The sequence below is a fragment of the Danio rerio genome, chromosome 4 (assembly GCF_049306965.1).
Source record: "Danio rerio strain Tuebingen ecotype United States chromosome 4, GRCz12tu, whole genome shotgun sequence".
NCBI classification, from domain to species: Eukaryota; Metazoa; Chordata; class Actinopteri; order Cypriniformes; family Danionidae; genus Danio; species Danio rerio.
The window spans coordinates 38,345,876-38,366,016 of NC_133179.1; the positions used below are offsets into that span (position 1 = coordinate 38,345,876).

General features: G+C 40.7%; 9 non-coding genes across 9 annotated transcripts; 7 read left to right on the top strand and 2 right to left on the bottom strand.

Moving 5' to 3' along the window:
* The first annotated feature begins 143 nt into the window (after nt 1–143).
* Nucleotides 144–215, top strand: trnap-cgg (transfer RNA proline (anticodon CGG)). The gene has a single exon. It is a non-coding gene; the product is annotated as a tRNA-Pro (tRNA).
* Nucleotides 216–523: 308 nt separating this feature from the next.
* Nucleotides 524–595, top strand: trnap-cgg (transfer RNA proline (anticodon CGG)). Its single transcript has one exon. It is a non-coding gene; the product is annotated as a tRNA-Pro (tRNA).
* Nucleotides 596–5,100: 4,505 nt separating this feature from the next.
* On the top strand, nt 5,101–5,174 carry trnat-ugu (transfer RNA threonine (anticodon UGU)). Its single transcript has one exon. It is a non-coding gene; the product is annotated as a tRNA-Thr (tRNA).
* A 166-nt stretch (nt 5,175–5,340) lies between these two features.
* trnat-agu (transfer RNA threonine (anticodon AGU)) lies at nt 5,341–5,414 on the top strand. Its single transcript has one exon. It is a non-coding gene; the product is annotated as a tRNA-Thr (tRNA).
* Nucleotides 5,415–5,599: 185 nt separating this feature from the next.
* trnat-agu (transfer RNA threonine (anticodon AGU)) lies at nt 5,600–5,673 on the top strand. Its single transcript has one exon. It is a non-coding gene; the product is annotated as a tRNA-Thr (tRNA).
* A 6,382-nt stretch (nt 5,674–12,055) lies between these two features.
* On the bottom strand, nt 12,056–12,128 carry trnar-ccg (transfer RNA arginine (anticodon CCG)). Its single transcript has one exon. It is a non-coding gene; the product is annotated as a tRNA-Arg (tRNA).
* Nucleotides 12,129–12,845: 717 nt separating this feature from the next.
* Nucleotides 12,846–12,918, bottom strand: trnar-ucg (transfer RNA arginine (anticodon UCG)). Its single transcript has one exon. It is a non-coding gene; the product is annotated as a tRNA-Arg (tRNA).
* Nucleotides 12,919–19,887: 6,969 nt separating this feature from the next.
* Nucleotides 19,888–19,959, top strand: trnae-uuc (transfer RNA glutamic acid (anticodon UUC)). Its single transcript has one exon. It is a non-coding gene; the product is annotated as a tRNA-Glu (tRNA).
* An 88-nt stretch (nt 19,960–20,047) lies between these two features.
* trnay-gua (transfer RNA tyrosine (anticodon GUA)) lies at nt 20,048–20,134 on the top strand. Its single transcript is given in 2 exon segments — nt 20,048–20,084; nt 20,099–20,134. It is a non-coding gene; the product is annotated as a tRNA-Tyr (tRNA).
* The last annotated feature ends 7 nt before the right edge of the window (nt 20,135–20,141 follow it).

Consider the following 20,141-nt stretch of genomic DNA (forward strand, 5'->3'; position numbering starts at 1 on the left):
TATAAAGATATTTGCAGTGGCTGTTTTGCAGTGGCTCATTGGTCTAGGGGTATGATTCTCGATTAGGGTGCCCTTGATTCGTTAGAGAAAGATTTTTGACTATCTGATGCTTCTGACGCCATGTGAAATTGTGTTAATTTAGTGGCTCGTTGGTCTAGGGGTATGATTCTTGCTTCGGGTGCGAGAGGTCCCGGGTTCAAATCCCGGACGAGCCCTTGCAGGTGTACTACCTTTTACAGGGCATTATCTCTTTCATAAAAATGTCTTTCGAAGAATTCCAGATTTTCAGCAGATAGTGTCGCCACATAAAACATTCCTTTGCATAGTGGCTTGCTGGTCTAGGAATATGATTTTTCGTTCATGCCATGAGAAATCCCAGATCCAAATTTCGGTTGAGCCCTTACAGTTGTCTGCTGTTTTGTAAGGGCGTTGTGGCTTACACAGAGGCCTTTTTTCTGAGAATGCCGGTTGGTCAGCAGATAGTGTTGCCATATAAAGTAATTTGCAGTGGGTGGGTTGCAGTGGCTCGTTGGTCTAGGGGTATGATTCTCGCTTCGGGTGCGAGAGGTCCCGGGTTCAAATCCCGGACGAGCCCTTGCAGGTGTACTATCTTTTACAGGGCATTATCTCTTTCATATAACTGTCTTTCGAAGAATTCCAGTTTGTCAGCAGATAGTGTCGCCACATAAAACATTCCTTTGCCTAGTGGCTTGATGTTCTAGGAGTATGATTTTTCGTTCATGCCATGAGAAATCCCAGATTCAAATTTTGGTTGAGCCCTTACAGTTGTGTGCTGTATTGTAAGGTCGTTGTGGCTTACAAAGAGGCCTTTTTTCTGAGAATGCCAGTTTGTCAACAGATAGTGTTGCCATATAAAGTTGCTGTTTTGCAATGGCTCGTTGGTCTAGGGGTATGATTCTCGCTTCGGCTGGCGAGGTCCCGGGTTTAAATCCCGGACGAGCCCTTGCAGGTGTCCTGTGTTTTACAGGGCATTATGTCTTTCATAAAAATGTCTTTCGAAAAATTCCAGTTTGTCAGCAGATAGTGTCGCCACATAAACATTCCTTTGCATAGTGGCTTGCTGGTCTAGGAGTATGATTCTCAAGCATGCCGTGAGAAATCCCACGTTCAAATTTAGGTTGAGCCCTTACAGTTGTCTGCTGTTTTGTAAGGGTGTTGTGGCTTACACAGAGGCCTTTTTCAGAGAATGCCGCTTTGTCAGCAGATAGTGTTGCCATGTAAAGTGACTGTTTTGCAGTAGCTCGTTGTTCTAGGGGCATGATTCACGCTTAAGGCGTCCAAATGAAGCAAAAGCCCTGCTTCAACGCTAAAGCTTTTGAAGGTATGTTCTGACACAATTGTTAAATAAGGATTTCTGACCTTCTGCTGCTTCTGATGTCTTGTGAAATATTCAAGCTTTTGTGGCTTGTTGGTCTAGGGGTATGATTCTTGCTTAGGGTGTGAAAAGTCCCTGTTTCAAATCCTTACCCCTTGCAGTTTCTCTGTTGTTTTACAGGGCATTATGGCTTTCATAAAAAACGTCTTTCGAAGAAATCCAGTTTGCCATCAGATAGTGTCGGCACATAAAACATTCCTTTGCATAGTGGCTTGGTTGTCTAGGAGTATGATTCTCGTTCATGCCGTGAGAAATCACAGGTTCAAATTTTGGTTGAGCCCTTACAGTTGTCTGCTTTTTTGTAAGGGCGTTGTGGCTTACTGAGGCCTTTTTCTGAGAATGCCAGTTTGTCAGCATAGTGTTGCCCTGTAAAGTTGCTGTCTGAGTGAACTATCCTTTTAAGCCAGGAGTCACCAAACTTGTTCCTGGAGGGCCGGTGTCCTGCAGATTTTAGCTCCAACCCTAATCAAAAACACCTGAACAAGCTAATCAAGGTTTTACAAGGTATACATGAAATACTCAGGCAGGTATGTTGAGGCAAGTTGGAGCTCAACTCAGCAGGGACATTGGCCCTCCAGGACCGAGATTGGTGACCCCTGCTTTAAGCTATAGCATTTAGTTTTAATTTGCATTTAGTAATAATATTGCAATACAAAATGCTATTACAGTTGTAACAATTTAAATTATAGGCAATAACAACCGATAACATGTCTCAACTAACATGTCTACAATTACAATTAAAACTTGCTTTATCGAATTTTACATTTTAACTGCAAATTCCTAAAGACAATTATTTAACATGAAGTTAGCCGACCAAAACCATCGTTAGCCAACTAAGGTCGCAAGTACCGTAGTTATAAGCATAGTTTGTTGATTTGCCGTTTCCCAAATCCATTGCTCCACCGAACATTCGCAAACTACGTCGCAAACTTAAGCACTCACAACTACAACTCTGGAGCTGTAGAAACATAGTTCCTGGCTGTGTTCTATTCCCAGTTATCCCCCTATGCCATATTCATTTAGAACATTCTAACATTCAAAGTTTAAATTCAAATAAAAAAACATTAAGATCATCTCCCTTAAGTGTAATTTGCTTTCAAATTATTTTTGCAGTTCAGTTTTAGCAATCGTCATGTTTACAATTGTGCTCCCTTAGCAGTGCACTTTGAAAACATTGATGTCATTTTGAACACAGCCTCAAGCTAAAGCTATAGGTGACCTATTAATTACAGTTTTTTTTCCATTTGTTTACACACAATTACTTGTACTACAGACACAATGACTACTACATGTAACTGATGCACCAACCCCCTGAACCAATTCTGCTAAACTACAAGCACATTTCCTGCTTTACGCTCAAATTGCAGGTTCAAACACACTTTTTTCAAAACACTACACACAATTCTTTGCATTTTGAACAATTTTCATGCAGAAATCTTTTGTTTTCACAAGGAACACACTGTCATTCACAATTGTAAAGTCAGTTGTCCTATTTTGCATACTAACTGATCATATAGGTAAACACCTTTCACAAAGAATTGCAATTTAAAAATCAGAGCTCATCTGGTTCATAACTGGTTTACTGCCCACCCATGTTTTTTAGTTGTTTATCTCCCCCTCCATATTCTCCATTCCTCAAACCTATTGAGGATTTTTTTTCTGCCTGGAGATGTAAAGTGTATGACCGAAATCCACACACACCTATACCCCTTCTCCAAGCTCTAGCAGTAAGATCACAGGTAGGGAAGGTATTACTGTAAATGGTGTCTAGCTCTTAAAAGAGCTCCTCATCAACTCGGCTAGCTTAGTGGGTAGAGCATGAGACTCTTCATCTCAAGTTCGAAGGTTTGAGTCCCATGTTGGGCTTTTCTGTTACCTTTCTGTCTCTCTCTCAGCAAACTTTGATTAGGTTCATATAACAGACCTTTTGAGACAAAGTTCAGCGTTTCTACCACTGTAGGTGACCTTTTACTTAGTCTCTATGGCGCAATCGGTTAGCGTGTTCGGCTGTTTTCTGAAAGGTTGGTGGTTTGGTTCAAGCCCACCCAGGGACGAATTAGGCATTTTGCTGCCTTGCAACTGCTAACACGTGCACTGGGCATAGATCCTGGGCCACATTCTGTCCAGCATTACAAGATGAAGCTGAGATGATACAAGATGAGGATTTAGCAGAACTTTGTCACAGTTAGGGAAGGTATTGATGTAAACGGTAACTAGTTCTTGAAAAAGTTTCTTACCAGCCTGGCTAGCTCAGTCGGTAGAGCATGAGACTCTTAATATCAGGGTCATGTGTTCGAGCTCCATGTTGGGTGCTTCTGTTACCTTTCTGTCTCTCTAAGCAAACTTACATTAGGTTCATATGACAGACCTTTTGAGACAAACTTCAGTGTTTCTACCACTATAGGTGACCTTTCACTAAGTCTCTTTGGCTCAATTGGTTAGCACGTTTGCCTGCTATCTGAAAGGTTGGTGGTTGATTGTTGCTCGGAGGTTTTCCCCCGGGACACCATCAACAGGTTCTACGTCACAATCACTGAGTTCAGATTTTCGAACTCGAGGGATTCGCGCAAAATGATCAATTTGCGTCATTCGCGCCGCACCATTCGCGCGCATCATGCCGCAGGATGTCTATACGCGCGTTTGCATTGACTAAACATGTAAATCACTCACAACTTGGAACGCACGTCAAGCGACATTCTGTCCAGCGTTACAGGATGAAATCAGGATTTAGCAGAACATTCTCCAGGGTAGGGAAGGTATTGATGTAAACGGTGTCTAGCTCTTGAATAAGCTCCTCACCAGCCCAGCTAGCTCAGTCTGTAGAGCATGAGACTCTTAATCTCAGGGTTTTGGGTTTGAGCTTATTCAAGAGGAGCAGGGTCCAGGGTACCGGTCAGGTTTGAGACATAATCATCCAGACTCTAAGGCCGTACTCACACCTCACACTAGGTACAGTTGCCTCAAACCAGGCCAAAGCATGCTTGTCCCCCCTCCCGTCTCCCCCGACGGCCCGCGCTCACACCACAAACGGGCTTCGGCACACTTACGTCATCACTGCTGGCCTGTTCAGTGAGAAGCGCGCTCTCACTCACAAGCACAGTGGAGATTTCTCTAGTTATATCGTTTAAATCGTTTGATATGCAGTCAAATATTTCGCCAAACAGTCCTTAGGGATGCATTGATACGCAGTCAGATATTTTGCCGAACAGATCCGCCACTTCTGGCGCTCATAAACAATCATAAACCCCTCGTGCTGCAGGTATGAGGAGGTCTGCTGAAGGCGCGCAGCTGTCGTGAAGTGAGGAGTTTGCGTCTTCAATAAACGACGGCAGTTTGCGTTCACTGAACAGTAAGAATGATTAATAAATCCATATGAAACAGTCCCTTAAAAGTCACGTCTCGCTTTCAGTTTCGGGCTTTGGCTCAAGTGAACCATGTTCAGGCACACCTCTTCCAACTGGGCCAGGGCCGGCCAAGTGAACCGTGCTTGAGCCCGATTCAGCGCACTTTCACTTCTCAAACGATCCGGGAAACGGACCTGGGCACGGTACGGTACGGATGGCATAGTGTAAGTAGGCCCTAAAAGACCCCTTCCATCTTGTCAGCATTTTCTGCATCATGACACGCTGATTTTTGTTGACTATTGGTTTTTTTCTTCTCCGATTTTTGTTATTGGGCAAATGTCTCTTACAATATATTTTTGTGGCGCTGTTACTTAGCTGGTCAAAGTGCCTGTCTTGTAAACAGGAGATCCTGGGTTCAACTCCCAGCAGCGCCTTAGTGCTTGTTTTATAGAGCTTAACGAAATGAATTATGAAATTGTATAGCTTTGAGGCGTAATGGATAGTGCAACAAATAGAGTTGAACAACCTCTTAGGTTGCCATTTAAAGACTTGCTGTCTTTTTTTTGATCTCTTTGTGCAGAAACATCTTGCCCTCTTTTTTGCGCTGTGGCTTAGTTGGTCAAAGCGCCTGTCTAGTAAACAGGAGATCCTGGGTTCAAATCCCAGCAGTGCCTAATGTACAGGTTCCAGGACTGCTTATTCTTAAGGACGATGGCTTTATATAGCAAAGTGTGGTAATGCCTAACCAACTGGACTTTAATATATCAAGTCCAGACATTTACACATGCAGCGCTACCATTGTTAGGTTTACTTTTCCTTTTTTTTTCGATTAAACAATTAGCCCATGTTAACATCATTTGGCACTGTGGCTTAGTTGGTCAAAGCGCCTGTCTAGTAAACAGGAGATCCTGGGTTTGAATCCCAGCAGTGCCTAATGTACAGGTTCCAGGACTGCTTATTCTTAAGAGTGACGAGTGTTTACGCAGCGGGATGTTTAGCAGTCGGTTTCTTAACAAAACTCAAATCCTTAAGAATGCTGCTCGTTCAAGAGGGCTTTGGACGATGGCTTTATATAGCAAAGTGTGGTAATGCCTAACCAACTGGACTTTAATATATCAAGTCCAGACATTTACACATGCAGCGCTACCGTTGTGCCTTGTCCACAGTTGGCCATTCTTTCATGGGCCAAAGAGTACCAAAAAGTGCTTTCTGTGCAACAGTGCTTGAGGCAGGAGAGCATTCAAGCTCTGTGGTGCAATGGATAGCGCATTGGACTTCTAGGCTGTGAGCTGAGGCTGGGGATTTAATCGGGCTGGGCCAATTGCCTAGGAGGTTAAGCAGTGAGGTCGAAATCATGTTGCGTTTCCACTCTCGCGCTAGTAGCTCGCAGCACGTCACGCAAACCCCGCCCCCATAACGTCCCCCGAATCTAACGTCACACAACCCGCCCACTTCAGTAGGCAGATAAAGCACACCATCACATTCTCACGAAACCATTCAAATGAAGACAACTGAAACAAACAAATGACATGTTACTGTACAACATTACATTGTATTTTGTTATGTAGCGGATGCACCCCGCTACGCACATAAGTTTAAGGATGACCGCTATAAAAAGTGGTCACCCGGAGTCCCCGTTCCTGTTCCCCCAAGCACACACACACAGGCCAAGTTGTCAGAAGGGGTATCAGATTTATTAAACAAAAAGATCAAAATCAGAATCAGGGAACAAAAAGGCCAAAACAAGAAACAAAACAAGGTACGTTACCTAATATTAAACCTCTTACCTATACCAAAAATAAAATTCCATAAATAAAGCATACAATTCTAACCTCCATAACTAACCACAAAACAGGAGAAAACTGGACAAAAGAAAAAGGGCCTTCCCGTTGATCATTCAGCACTAAGGTAAATATTAGCCACAGCTAACACATGATACCGTCCTAGTACCGTATTTAACAGAGTATCTCACCAGATGACTTTGAAACAGGGTTGGAGAAAGGCATTACACAATCAGCCACCGCTAATGCAGGTTACCGTCCTATTACCGTATTTAACAGAGTATCTCGCCGGATTACTTTGAACAAAAGGTTTCAGACAGATCACTGCCGCACAGAGAACTCAGAGCGAGCTGCTCAGACACACACAAAAGCGAGGGGAAACAGGAAGAGAACTCGATGAGGAGCGTCAACGGCGTGCCTTTATAGCTGGCGCCGCCCCTCTCACAGCTGCACCTGATCTCCGCTCATGTGGAGAGAGAGAGAGAGAGAAAGAGATAGATAATGGAGGAAACACACAGGAACAATACACACTTGCATTGTCAAAATTAATGTTACTCAATATGTAACAATGTCTATACGCACATGCCTGTGTGTTCTTATTTATCATATTCATTTACTCACCAAACGACTGAATTTGAAACTAATTTTCATGTGAAGCAACACGCCCCTTCAGCTACTCCAGAATGCAGCAGCATGAGTGGTCTTTAATGAATTGAAAAGAGCACATGTCACTCCGCTACTCACCCGTTTGCACTGGCTGCCAGTTGCTGCTCGCATCAAATTTAAAGCTCTGATGTTTGCCTACAAAGCGACCTCTGGCTTTGCTCCCTCTTATCTGCTCTTACTTCTGCAGATTTATATGCCCTCCAGAAACTTTCGTTCTGTGAATAAACGTCACCTTTTGGTTCCATCCCAAGGAGGGAAGTAATCACTTTCCCGAACTCTCGCATTCAATCTGCCCAGTTGGTGGAATGAACTCCCTAACTGCATCAGAATGGCAGAGTCACTTGTTAGTCGTTCAAGAAACAGAGTCACTTGTTAGTCGTTCAAGAAACAGAGTCACTTGTTAGTCGTTCAAGAAACGACTAACAACTCAACTATTTAGTGTCCACTTCACTTCCTAATCTGCAATTGCCTCTAGCTATACCACTAACTGTACTCAAAAAAAAAAAAATCTTACATTACTAATGCTTTCCTTTTTAGACTTTACACACCTGAAACTTGCCTACAGCACTTATTCATTGTTGCTCTTATAGTTGTGTAAATTGCTTCCTTGTCCTCATTTGTAAGTTGCTTTGGATAAAAGCGTCTGCTAAATGACTAAATGTAAATGTAAAACAGCGAGCTGTGTACACGCCCCCAAAATGACACATTATAACACATCATAATAAAAATCTGAATTGTTTTTTGAACTGAACCTAAACTGGCACACTCAGAAGAACCACAATAATAGTGTTAAATCATAAAAAAAATGGGTAAACTATGTTACTTTTAAACAATGTGTTAACTTTACTATTTATTCTATAATCATCAAGATTGATAAAAAAAGTTCAACACATTCACACAGCAGTGAACGTGTGCACACACACACTCACACACAGCAGTGAACATGTACACACACACACACACACACACACACACACACACACACAGTTAGAACAGTAGGCCTACATACTGTATCTACCTTGGAAGAAGCGATGTGGTTCTTTAAAGTGTTGTTTTACATATGGAACCTGATTAAATTTTACTATAGTTTCTTTGTAAAAACAGCTGTCCATAATTCCTGAAAATAGAAAAAAAAAAGATATAAATAAAGAAACTGCAAAGAAACGATTAAATCATATTGAAGAAATTTGAACTAATTTTCTAACACAACTAGCGGTCCAGGTCCCTGGCGGGATATGGCTCCCCAGGCATGAATTTTTTTGGATGCTTTGCTTTCGGTTTTACAACATTATTAATAGGGTCTGTACTATTACTAAATTTGTAGGACATGTAAGCTCGTATAAAGCAAATATCCTAAATAAAGAGATGCATGAATGAATGTTAATTGAATCTTTTCATTATGGCATTGTTCAAAATGGCTTACCTGGCTTTTCCATAGGTCCACCTGAGTTGTTTTAATGGTTTTCTAATATTGCAGACTGAAGCTCACTCTGAACCTTTTTAGCAGATCGCTCATTGTCCTTGTTAAGTTTTTCGTCAATCGTTTTAAGTGCAGCACTATACAACAAACACATACAAAAATTTTATTAATAACTTTTTGACATCAGTGTTGCTGAAATACTTGATTTGACAAGATGATAATACACAATACCTGTTCATTTTCCTTGCAGTTGTTTTTCTAGGAAGGCCTACAGGTCTTTGATGTCTATAGTGTCGTCTTATAGTGGTGTTGTAGACGTGCACACCCGACTGCAACAGGAAAGCCCTGATGTCAGCAAGAGAGTGCTTTGATGTGTTGATGCATCAGTTTTTTTTCATTGCAATAATTGGTTGAAATGATCTGTAATTAAATCTATAAATGAAACACAAAACGGTTATGATAGCTAAGTGATTCTGAGTCGATTTGTTAATGTGCTGCAATATGCAGTAAGGTTGTTAACTGTGCCCGATGAACTGTGAAGTTTGCGGCCATCCATTAACATGATCATCAACGTAAATGGATGAATAAAACTAGCGCACGCATTGCACTGGCAAAAATAATCATCATGATTATGAATGTGTTGCTTAAATGTTTGTATAAACGCATATGATGCTAAAAGCTTAGTTTGGTATTGTGAGAATGAAGATATCTGCAACTTTGTAGTCAGTTTTTTGTAGTTAAAGTTTGCTTAACCAAAGATTGATCTAATCCACCTGTGACCCACCCAGTAAATATGCAGACAAGTTTTTGATTAGCTGACCGGAGCATTAACAGCACCCAGTGATATAACTGAGGAATCAAGTGGGATAAACGTGATAGAGGGATTAAATGGTAAAGTACGGGGAAATCTCGACAAAAACGCAGGGTTAAGTTGCCTAAAGAAATTTTCCGGTAATAGGTCAGTAAAAAAATATATTTTACAACGTCCTCTTTTTGATAGACGTCGTCAAACATTCTGCCCAAATGCTCAGGAGAAACCTAATCATATTAACATTTCCCTAGACTATATGACACTTGATAGGTAATTTCCCTTTATTTAAGAGAATAATTTAAGGATGTTGCATATTATTCGGTTATCAAGGAAATTGTTAAGTGTTGCAGGACATAAGTGCAAGTAATAAAATATAGACTAGGCTATAGCTTATATTTTATTCATTCATTCATTTTCTTATCAGCTTAGTCCCTTTATTAATCCGGGGTCACCACAGCGGAATGAACCGCCAACTTATCCAGCAAGTTTTTACACAGCGGATGCCCTTCCAACCGCAACCCATCTTTGGGAAATAGCCTATATCTCCTTGCGCTCAACAGCTATAATAAAGCTTTACATTTATTATTTTTTTTATTTAACCACACCAGACAAAAACATAAACACTTGTTTGCGCGGGACTGGATGACAGAAAAGAAGGTAGGTTTCTGATGGTTTTACTCTCTGTTTGCGTAATTTCTAAATGCTCTGTTTGCGTGATTTGATTAATGTCATCTTATCCAAATGCTTCATATTTAATATTTCAAAACTCTTTTGTTGTGTATTGTTTTTTGTACATATAATTTAGCTATGCCCCATATGGTCCAAAACCAGACAGGTAGACAAATCTAAGCTTGTTTTTAATAACACAAATATAAATATGCATATAATAAACAATACTGCTGCTAATAATAACATTATAAAAAAAAGAAGAATTTCACAACCTGTATGAGCCCATAAGGCCGCAAGTGCCACAGACCCTGTAGAACTTTTCTTAGCTGATCTTCACCGTGACCTATTTAGTTATTAATAACAGCTCATCTTTTTACAGAAAGAGGACCAGGAACTCAAAAAGGGTAATTATTATACCATTCTTTCTTTCCGTTATCTCCTTCATGATTATTTGTACTGTGTTTTCCTACATTTCATGTTTTAACATCATTTTAACTTACTTAAGAAAACAGTGGAGAAGAGGGTGAAGAAGCGCATGGTCTCCAAAATAGCGGTAATTTAATAATATAATAATATATATGTATAATAAAAAAATGATTTTCTGAAATCAACTCGACTGGCCCGATTCCAAATTCAAGTTGGTAAACCAATTTACTGTTCCACCAAACATTATTATACACCATAGTAGCATGTAGGCTATAAAAAGGCAACATATCAACTCATGAGCACGATGATTGACATATAATATTTGTAAATAAGTGGTTGGTAAAACCTCTTCTTGGTTCACCGCAAATCTTGCCTTAAAAGGAAAGTGCATACTTTAGCCTTACCCTGAGTTTGTTTACACTCTGCCTGTATTAACATACATGCTGTATTTTAATATGGCTAATTTGGATGAACTGGCTCTAACTTTTGACAGCTTTTTCTTCTTTTTACGCGGTTATGGGCGAATTATATTTCACACGCAAGGTGACTAAAATTTAAATTCAAATACCAAAGATACTGAGCCATTACTACAAGTAAAAAACCAAACAAAAAACAAAACAACAATTATACTTTAAAGGAGAACATTGACGTTTCGAAAAAAAAATTAACTGAACTACAACTAAATTATTAAAAATAAATTTGCGGGACTTCATTTATGTCCTGCGGCAAAATTATTTTTTTTATACTTTTAGTGATCTGCTTGAGGTAGGTCAATTTATTTTTATGCTTAATCAACAACAGAATCATAAGTAAAAATGTAAATGAAGATATAAATGAAAAAGCTTATTAAATGACTGTCCTAGTCCTATCAAAATAGCAAACAACATCTTTTTATATTTAGGCTAAAAGACTGCTTTATTTATTTATTTAGGCCTACTTATTTGTTCTGAATGTTTGTGCTTATATTTGAGTTGTCTTTTATTTCTTCAATTCTACTTTCCAAAATAAATCCTCATTGCACTTAACAAGTTTACAATGATAATAAAGCGTGTTAACAAATGTTTAATGATAGAATTATAATGCTTTGTTTTATCGTTTCATCTTTAGTTATAAGAACAGTAGCATATTTACAGCTGCTGTATAGGCTATTTCTGTCTGTTAGCATCCCTTTGTGCCCCTTGGCGGCATATTCACAGACTGCGGTCATACATTAAAAACTCGTGCTTGTCCATTTAAAGCGGCGGCGGTATATGCCACGGCGGTAATAGCCACATTGAACTCTCAACTACTGTAAATCATTCTAACATGTACAATACAGACAAAAAAGCAGTGGCAATGGTTTGGTTATTAGATTTGTTTATGGATCTTGAAAAACCCACCAGCTTTATATGTAAGCACAGAGTACCCTTTTAGTCATAACAGGAAATATGGATGACAATAAAGGAAGTTAATGACACACAAACACATCTCAAGAAGGTTTTCACAGCTACTGTGTTTTATCCAACAACCATTGCTCCCAAGTTGAAGTGAGACCTTCAAAAGCGACCCAGGTGGGACTTGAACCCACAATCCCCAGCTCCGGAGGCTGATGCCTTATCCATTAGGCCACTGGGCCACGTCACCAATAGTACAAACATTCTTGGCTCATCGGTCCTGGGGTATGGTTCTAGCGTATAGTGCGACTGGTCTTGAGAGTTTCAAATTCCAGTCAAAACCACTCTCATTAACTTGAAATCACAACCTTTCTGCAGCTATTTTCTTGTTTGCATTTCATCATCATCCACCTAACATGAGACCGTTAGTTAAGAGCCATGGGGTACTTGAAGTCAAGATCTCCATTACTAGAGCTTAGCGGAACCTTTTTGGTTTGTAACGTGACAGTGAGATTCAAGCAAGAATGGATGAATCTTAATTGAAGTGTGCAGCAAGTCTGAGAATTCGAAGCTAACCATTGTCCTCAGATCATCACACCTAAGCTTTGAGTAGACAAGCCAGGATTTTTTCACACAACTTAAATGTAACCCAACAAACAACCCAAACAGGACTTGATTCCACAATTCCCTGCTTCAAAGGGTGATGCCTTATCCATTAGGCCACTACTAGCATTTGCTATAATTGTTATATGACTCAGGAAGTTCTTGTAACTCAGAAAACAGCACTTTAGGATTCCTATTGCTTCCAGACGATCTGGTGTGTACACCCAATGACAAAACAGCTTCTCTGAAGAGTTTTCCATTATCATGTCTTTTTGACCTAAAGGTATGAACCTAGCTTTTTGAAGGACACACTGGATTGTGCTGCTCAGTCAACTTAAAAGCAACTGAATCAAAGACAACCCAGGTGGGACTTGAACCCACAATCCCCAGCTTCGAAGGCTGGTGCCTTATCCATTAGGCCACTGGGCCGTTTTTTACTGCCTGTGAACAGTAATATGCATCCAGGGAGTTACTGACGCACGCAACAAAAACAACATGAACAAAAAGTAGATTGGACCGGTTTCACAGAATTTATTTTTTGGCACTGCAAGGCATTTCCTCAGGGCTCGTTGGTCTAGGGTTATGATTCTCGCTTACGATGCGAGAGGTCTGGGATTCAAATTCTGGAAGAGCCCTACATCTGTCACAAAAAAACTGTGGTGCGTTGGTGTTTCTATGTTACTTGTAGCACATTTTGCTGTGACTTTAGTTAATGAACATTTAGTGGATTTCTGATCTGAATTAGTCTAACCTGTACAATTATACAGACAAAAAGCAGTGGCAATGATTCGGTTGTTAGATTTGTTTATGGATCTTGAACAACGCACTAGCTTAAACGTAAGCACCATTTTTATGTTTGTCTCTACTCTGTAGGCACCATGCAGGATTCAAAAAGACCATTCGCGTTAGGTATTTCGTTACCCTTTTAGTCATAACAGGTAATATGGATGACAATGAAGGAAGTTAATGACATGCAAACACATCTCAAGAAGGTTTTCACAGCTACTGTGTTTCATCCACCAATCACTGATCCCAAGTTGAAGAGAGATTTTCAAGAACAACCCAGGTGGGACTTGAACCCACAATCCCCAGGCTGATGCCTTATCCATTAGGCCACTGGGCCACATCACTAATCTACTATCAAGGATCTCTTGTATGCCTTCAACAAGATGCCACCGCATGGAAAACTGCACTTTAGGATCTCGATGCCAGTTTGCATCCCGTCAAATAAGAACTAATGGACAAACATTTTCTTTCTGCAATCATTCATATTCCTGTCTCATTGGTCCTGGGGTATGGTTCTAGCGTATAGTGTGACTGGTCTTGAGAGTTTCAAATTCCAGTCAAGGCCACTCTCATTAACTTGAAATCACAACCTTTCTGCAGCTATTTTCTTGTTTGCATTTCATCATCATCCACCTAACATGAGTTTGTTAGTTGAGAGCCACGGGGTACTTGAAGTCAAGATCTCCATGACTAGAGCTTAGCAGAACCTTTGAGGTTTGTAACGTGACAGTGAGACTCAAGCAAGATTGGATGAATCTTAATTGAAGTGTGCAGCAAGTCTGAGAATTCGAAGCTAACCATTGTCCTCAGATCATCACGTCTAAGATTTGAGTACACAAGCCAGGATTTTTTCGCACAACTTAAATGTAACCCATAAAAACACAACCCGAACAGGACTTGAATCCACAATCCCCAGCTTCGAAGGGTGGTGTCTTATCCATTAGGCCACTGGGCCAATACTAGCATTTGTTATATCTGTTGTATGACTCATGAAGTTCTTGTAACTCAGAAAGCAGCACGTTAGGATCCCTATTGCTTTCAGACGATCTGGTGTGTACACCTAATGACCAAACAGCTTCTCTGAAGAGTTTTCCTTTGTCATGTTTTTTTGACCTAAGGGTATGAACCTAGCTTTTTGAAGGTCACACTGGATTGCGCTGCACAGATACCTAAAAGGAACTGCATCAAAGACAACCCAGGTGGGACTTGAACCCACAATCTACTTCTAATCTAAATTAGTCGAACATGTACTATTATACCGACAAAATAGTTTGCTACCCTCAGGCAGATGGTTCTGCCGCATCCGGTCACGTACCAGCTGGCTGAAGGAAAGTTTCTTCCCTCAGACTATCAGGCTGATGAACACTTAACACACCACACACAGACTCTACCATACCCTCACTGCACACCATCAATATGTAGCATGCACTGCACTTTAAAAAATCCATACTTGAAACAATACTGCCTACAACTATGTGGACATCTATTCATTGTACACATCGCTGTCAATTTCACATTGTCGTTGTATTTGCACTGTCTGTATTTTGCACTGTCATTTCATTTGCACTGTCTGTATTTTGTACTGTCGTTGTATTTGCACTGTATTACTCTGTATTTTGTGCTGTCTGGAGCCAGCACCTAAGCTTTTCACTCATCATAGCACACATGTTGCTGATGATGTGACAATAAAAGTTAGTTGATTTGAAAAAAAGGAGCGGCAATGATTCAGTTGTTAGATTTGTTTATGGACCATTGTAATACGGATGACAACAAAGGAAGTTAATGACACGCAAACACATCTCTAGAAGGTTTTCACAGCTACTGTGTTTCATCCAACAAACATTGCTCCCAACTTGAAGTGAGACCTTTAAAGACAACCCAGATGAGACTTGAACCAACAACGCCCAACTCCAGAGGCTGATGCCCTATCCTTTAGGCCACTGGGCCATGTTCCCAAGTTTTTGTCATGGAGCTCTTGTATGCCCTCAACAAGATGCCAACGCATGGAAAACTGCACTTTGGGATCTCGATGCCAGTTTGCATTCCATCAAATAAGATGGTTTGCAACTAATGGACAAACATTTTCTTTGTGTAATCATCCACATTCGTGTCTCATTGGTCCTGGGGTATAGTGTGAGACTGGTCTTGAGTTTCAAATTCCAGACATAGCCACTCTCGTTAACATGAAATCACAACCTGTCTGCAGCTATTTTCTTGTTTGCATTTCATCATCATCCATCTAACATAAGACCATTATTTGAAAGCCACAGGGTACTTGAAGTCAAGATCTCCATTACCAGAGTGTAACGTGATTGGATAATTCAAGCAAGATTGGATGAATCTTAATTGAAGTGTGCAGCAAGTCTGAGAATTTGAAGCAAACTATTGACCTTAGATCATCACGCATAAGCTTTGAGGAGACATGTCAGCATTTTTTCCATACAATTTATATGTAACCCAACAAACACAACCCAAATGGGACTTAAACCCACAATCCCCAGCTTTGAAGGCTGATTCCTTATCCATTAGGCCACTGGGCCAATACTAGCATTTGCCATATCTGTTGTATGGCTCAGGAAGTTCTTATAACTCAGAAAACAGCACTTTAGAATTCCTATACCATATTGCATTCAGACGATCTGGTGTGTACACCTAATGACAAAACAGATTCTCTAAAGAGTTTTCCATTGTCATGTCTTTTTGACCTAAGGGTATGAACCTAGCTTTTTGAAGGTCACACTGGATTGTGCTGCATAGCCAACTTCCATCTCTTTGAAGGAATTCAATTAGAATTTTGATCATATTTTGGAACCATTCCTATAGGATTGTTTTATAGTACAATACATAAAAATCCTTTTGGATAATTTCTACAGTATTTCAATGAGATCCAATTTATATCTTAATTAAGATATGCTTTTTTTTATAAGATATGCTATTTTTATACAATAGTTTTGAATGTATTATGCTGTTTGCTAAAGCTCACCTTTATGTACTTGAGTGTACAGTATTAGTGCACAAATTTCCAAAGAAACATGTCTATACCAAAAACATATACAATGTCGCTAGACCAAACTGTGGGCTGGCCCACTCGAAACAGAAGTTCACTTTGGGCCCATAGCAAGTCCACACAAAGTGGAGTGTATATAGCCACAATGGGCGAAGTATAGGTATACTATCTGAGTCAGAAGTATGTCCTGTGAGCATGCTCTGTGGGCATTTAGTAATTAACAAAATAGTTAGGTCCCACTAATACTAAGTTGAGTCCAGGCACAAAATGTGCCTATAAGGTCCCAGTAAAGCACTTTTATACAGGGCCATTGAGGCTTTAACACAAAACAAAACTAGTTCACTTCTACTATGTAGCAAAATAGCACAATATCACTTCAACTGCATAATTACATATTTTGAAAGCATAAACTAAAATCAGTAATAAATGAAACATCTAAAAATATAAAGACAACATGGACTATTTTCCAAAGGTTTGGGACAAAACTGCTTTAGTTTATAAAAATCCAGATATAAAAGTAACCTTGTAAATAATTATTCCTTTTTAATATGTTAACCTTTCAATTTGAATATGTTAAAATATAATTTATTCCAATGATGTTAAAGCTGCATTTGAGGCATTTGTGTCCTACATAAAATAATTTGAGACAAAACAACAAAACATATAAAAATATACTTAGTTAAAAGAAAAACAAAGTAAGATTTTCATGTGTGTATTTGTAACTTAAAGGGTCACGAAACACCAAAACACATTTTTGAGCTGTTGACAGTCATATATGTGTCCCACACTGCTAAAAACACTATTAGGACACAAATATTTCACTAAAAAGTGTAAATTGGTTGTTTTTGCGTTATTTCAAGCAAATTTGTACTTCCGGTTTGAAACTAATTTTTGAAGCTGCGTCTTAACCATGAGATAATAGTGTGTATTCCAGCGTGCAGACTAGACGTCTGTGCCAGAGTGTGTCTTATTACGTCTTACAGTAGTAATGGTGAAATGAAGCTTTCTGAACCAGTGAAGCGCTCGACTCAATTGTATCGGAAAAAGGTTCGTTACTCGAAGCTTTCTAAATCAGAGCTCGATGAGGACCTCTTCTGGTGAAAGTGTGGGAAAGCACTGTGTTGCCATAATGTCAAATGTTCACAACTGAACAACTCATTCATGTAGTAATACAACAGCAATATAAACAAATTACTCAATTACTGTAGTTTTTACACAAGATATATTACATTACACAACTAATGATTGTAGTAAAATCCAAGATATTCACAAAGTTTATCATAACACAATTAATCACGCTCCAAGCAGGAACGAACCAGCGAATCCTGGTTGAAAGGCGAGTGCTCCAGGAGGACGCTATGTGAACAATGCTTTAGGGTTGCTTTCACCAGATTGTCTCTGTTAAACACAATACTATGATATGCGGTGGTTTTCTTTAAAGATAGTCATAAAAAAAATACGCTAATACACTTTAGTATTGTTTAAAACCTTTTTCTAAAAAATACTATTGTAGTTTAGTTTAATTACTGGTGTGTGGGACTGGTGCAGTGCTTTGAAACAAATGTATGTAATAGACGCCAATTCTCTCGCTATACACTTTACTATGAGGGTGTTTAAACCTTTGAATCAAAATTTGAAGCAGTCACGTGGGTAAAGGCGAAAATGAAGCTTCGGACGTCACTGATCACGTGATGATGGCAAAACGAATCAAGCTCCGGTACACTGCTTCACTGCGAGATGTATCGTTTGTTTGATACATGCTCCGAAGCCTCGGCGCACAACGTCACATCACTATCTTACAGTGCGGCTCGAAGGACATCTTTTGCATTCAGAGCTGCTTTCGTGAAGAGATCATCGGCAACACTGCTCAAAGTTTACCATAGAGGTGAAAAGGAAGCTCCCTGACCAGGAATTGAACCCGGGCCACAGCGGTAAGAGCATTAAGTCCTAACCACAAGACCACCAGGGAAGGCCTGGCTAAAGGTTGCCCTCTAGCCTAGCTGTGGGCCTCCACCCAGGTGTGCTGCAGCTGCTCTGACAAAAATAACTCTAATGTTTGCAACCTCCTCCTAGAGAAGAGAAAGTCTCAGAGCCTGGTTCAAAGTTCTTCTACGGAGGGACTGTCACATGCTCTGTGTAAAAGCATCCTATCGACACCACAACTTGCCATGACAACAAAGCACAGCATGCGTTGAATGAACTCCATGTTTACCGGGCCATGTGCTCTTTCCAATCAGGATGCTACTGAGCACTACTGGCGCGGACTGGGCCAGTGGCGCAATGGATAACGCATCTGACTACGGATCAGAAGATTCTAGATTCGACTCCTGGCTGGCTCGTTCAAGATTTTTTTGCGTTGCTCTCAGTGCAGTGTGATCGCGGTTTGCCCCTGCCGGAGTTGTTCGGTTCTACTCTGGAGTGAATCGAGTTTCTGGGGCCGCCAGCACAGAGCCTGTGGGGTGCTCTCCTGGGTTCAAAGGATGCCCCAACTGCTCTCATGTCTTGGTCCCGTACATCTCTCAGGACTTCCAGAAGAAACCAGTACAGCCACTCTCCTGGGAAGACGGCAGTGACAGCTTGTAGACCAAAATGTTTGCTGTGAGGCTAAGGCGTTCTACTGCAGCACAGATACGCATTCGAAAAGCAGACAATATTCAAAAACAAAGTGCCAACCTAAAACAAGATTGCTGTCAAAATGACCACCTCAGACAAGTGTGAGCAATGTTTCAGTCTCTGTTATATGTCGGCAAATATGCCACACAGTGCAGATGCTCATACTACTGAAAAGGAAGTTACCTGACTGAGAAAGGTATAAATAGAAATCGGAGCCTGCTCCAAATGGCCTCCTGGTCAGCTCCAAGCGGGTGAGACTTGAGCTCGTACATGGCACAGAATACAACCTATCGCAGTTTATTAAAATCACACCTACCCCAGCCCTAGGCCCAACCTCACGGTAACCTGCTGTGTTTTATTCAATTTTACTCCTACCCCAACCCTATACACAACCTCAGAGTAAGCAGTTTATATATTTTTTTTTATTTTTATGAATGTCTACTACAACTACATAAATCGCAAACCCAGCCTACGTGCGGCATAAGTGCCTACCACTTAGAGGTCATCCAGGCAACTTGCAGTGTAATCTCCTCCACTTGTAGGTCTCTGAGCTGCAGCAACACATACGCGCTCTGACACACAGACACAAAAGAAACCATTGCTTTTAACCTCCTCTTGGAGAGGAGTGAGTCTCCGACCCTGGATCTCAGGTCTTCTATGGAGGGACTGTCAGGAATCCTGTAAGAGCATCCCATCCACACAACCTCTTGCCATAAAAACAAAGCAGAATGTGTGGTGAAGGAACTCCGGGTTGACAGAGCCTTGTCCTTGCTCCAAGCAATGTGCTAACAAGGTGCTGAACAGAGTGACGGTGGCACAAAGGTTAGCGCTTATGACTACGGATCAGAAGGTTCTCGGTTACGGAAACCAAGAAACTGTGTATGAGAGAGTGCGTAAGTGTATGAGTGGCACTTGTGCAAGCGGAGCAGGGACGTGCCAGCGATCAGAATGAACTGGAGTTTGTGCCAAGACTGGCTTTCCAAAGTGGCAGTTCCCATATGGTCTAGCGGTTAGGATTCCTGGTTTTCACCCAGGCGGCCCGGGTTTGACTCCCGGTATGGGAAGGCTTGAGTGCTTTTGCTTCTGTCCTTTTTGGCCAGCGGTCGGACTGCAGCTACCTTATAGGATGTGGTTGTGGAACTGCGCTGTAAGCCTTCGATAGCTCAGTTGGTAGAGTGGAGGACTGTAGGTAGGATGATGGCAATCCTTAGGTGGCTGGTTCGACTCCGGCTCGAAGGACATCTTT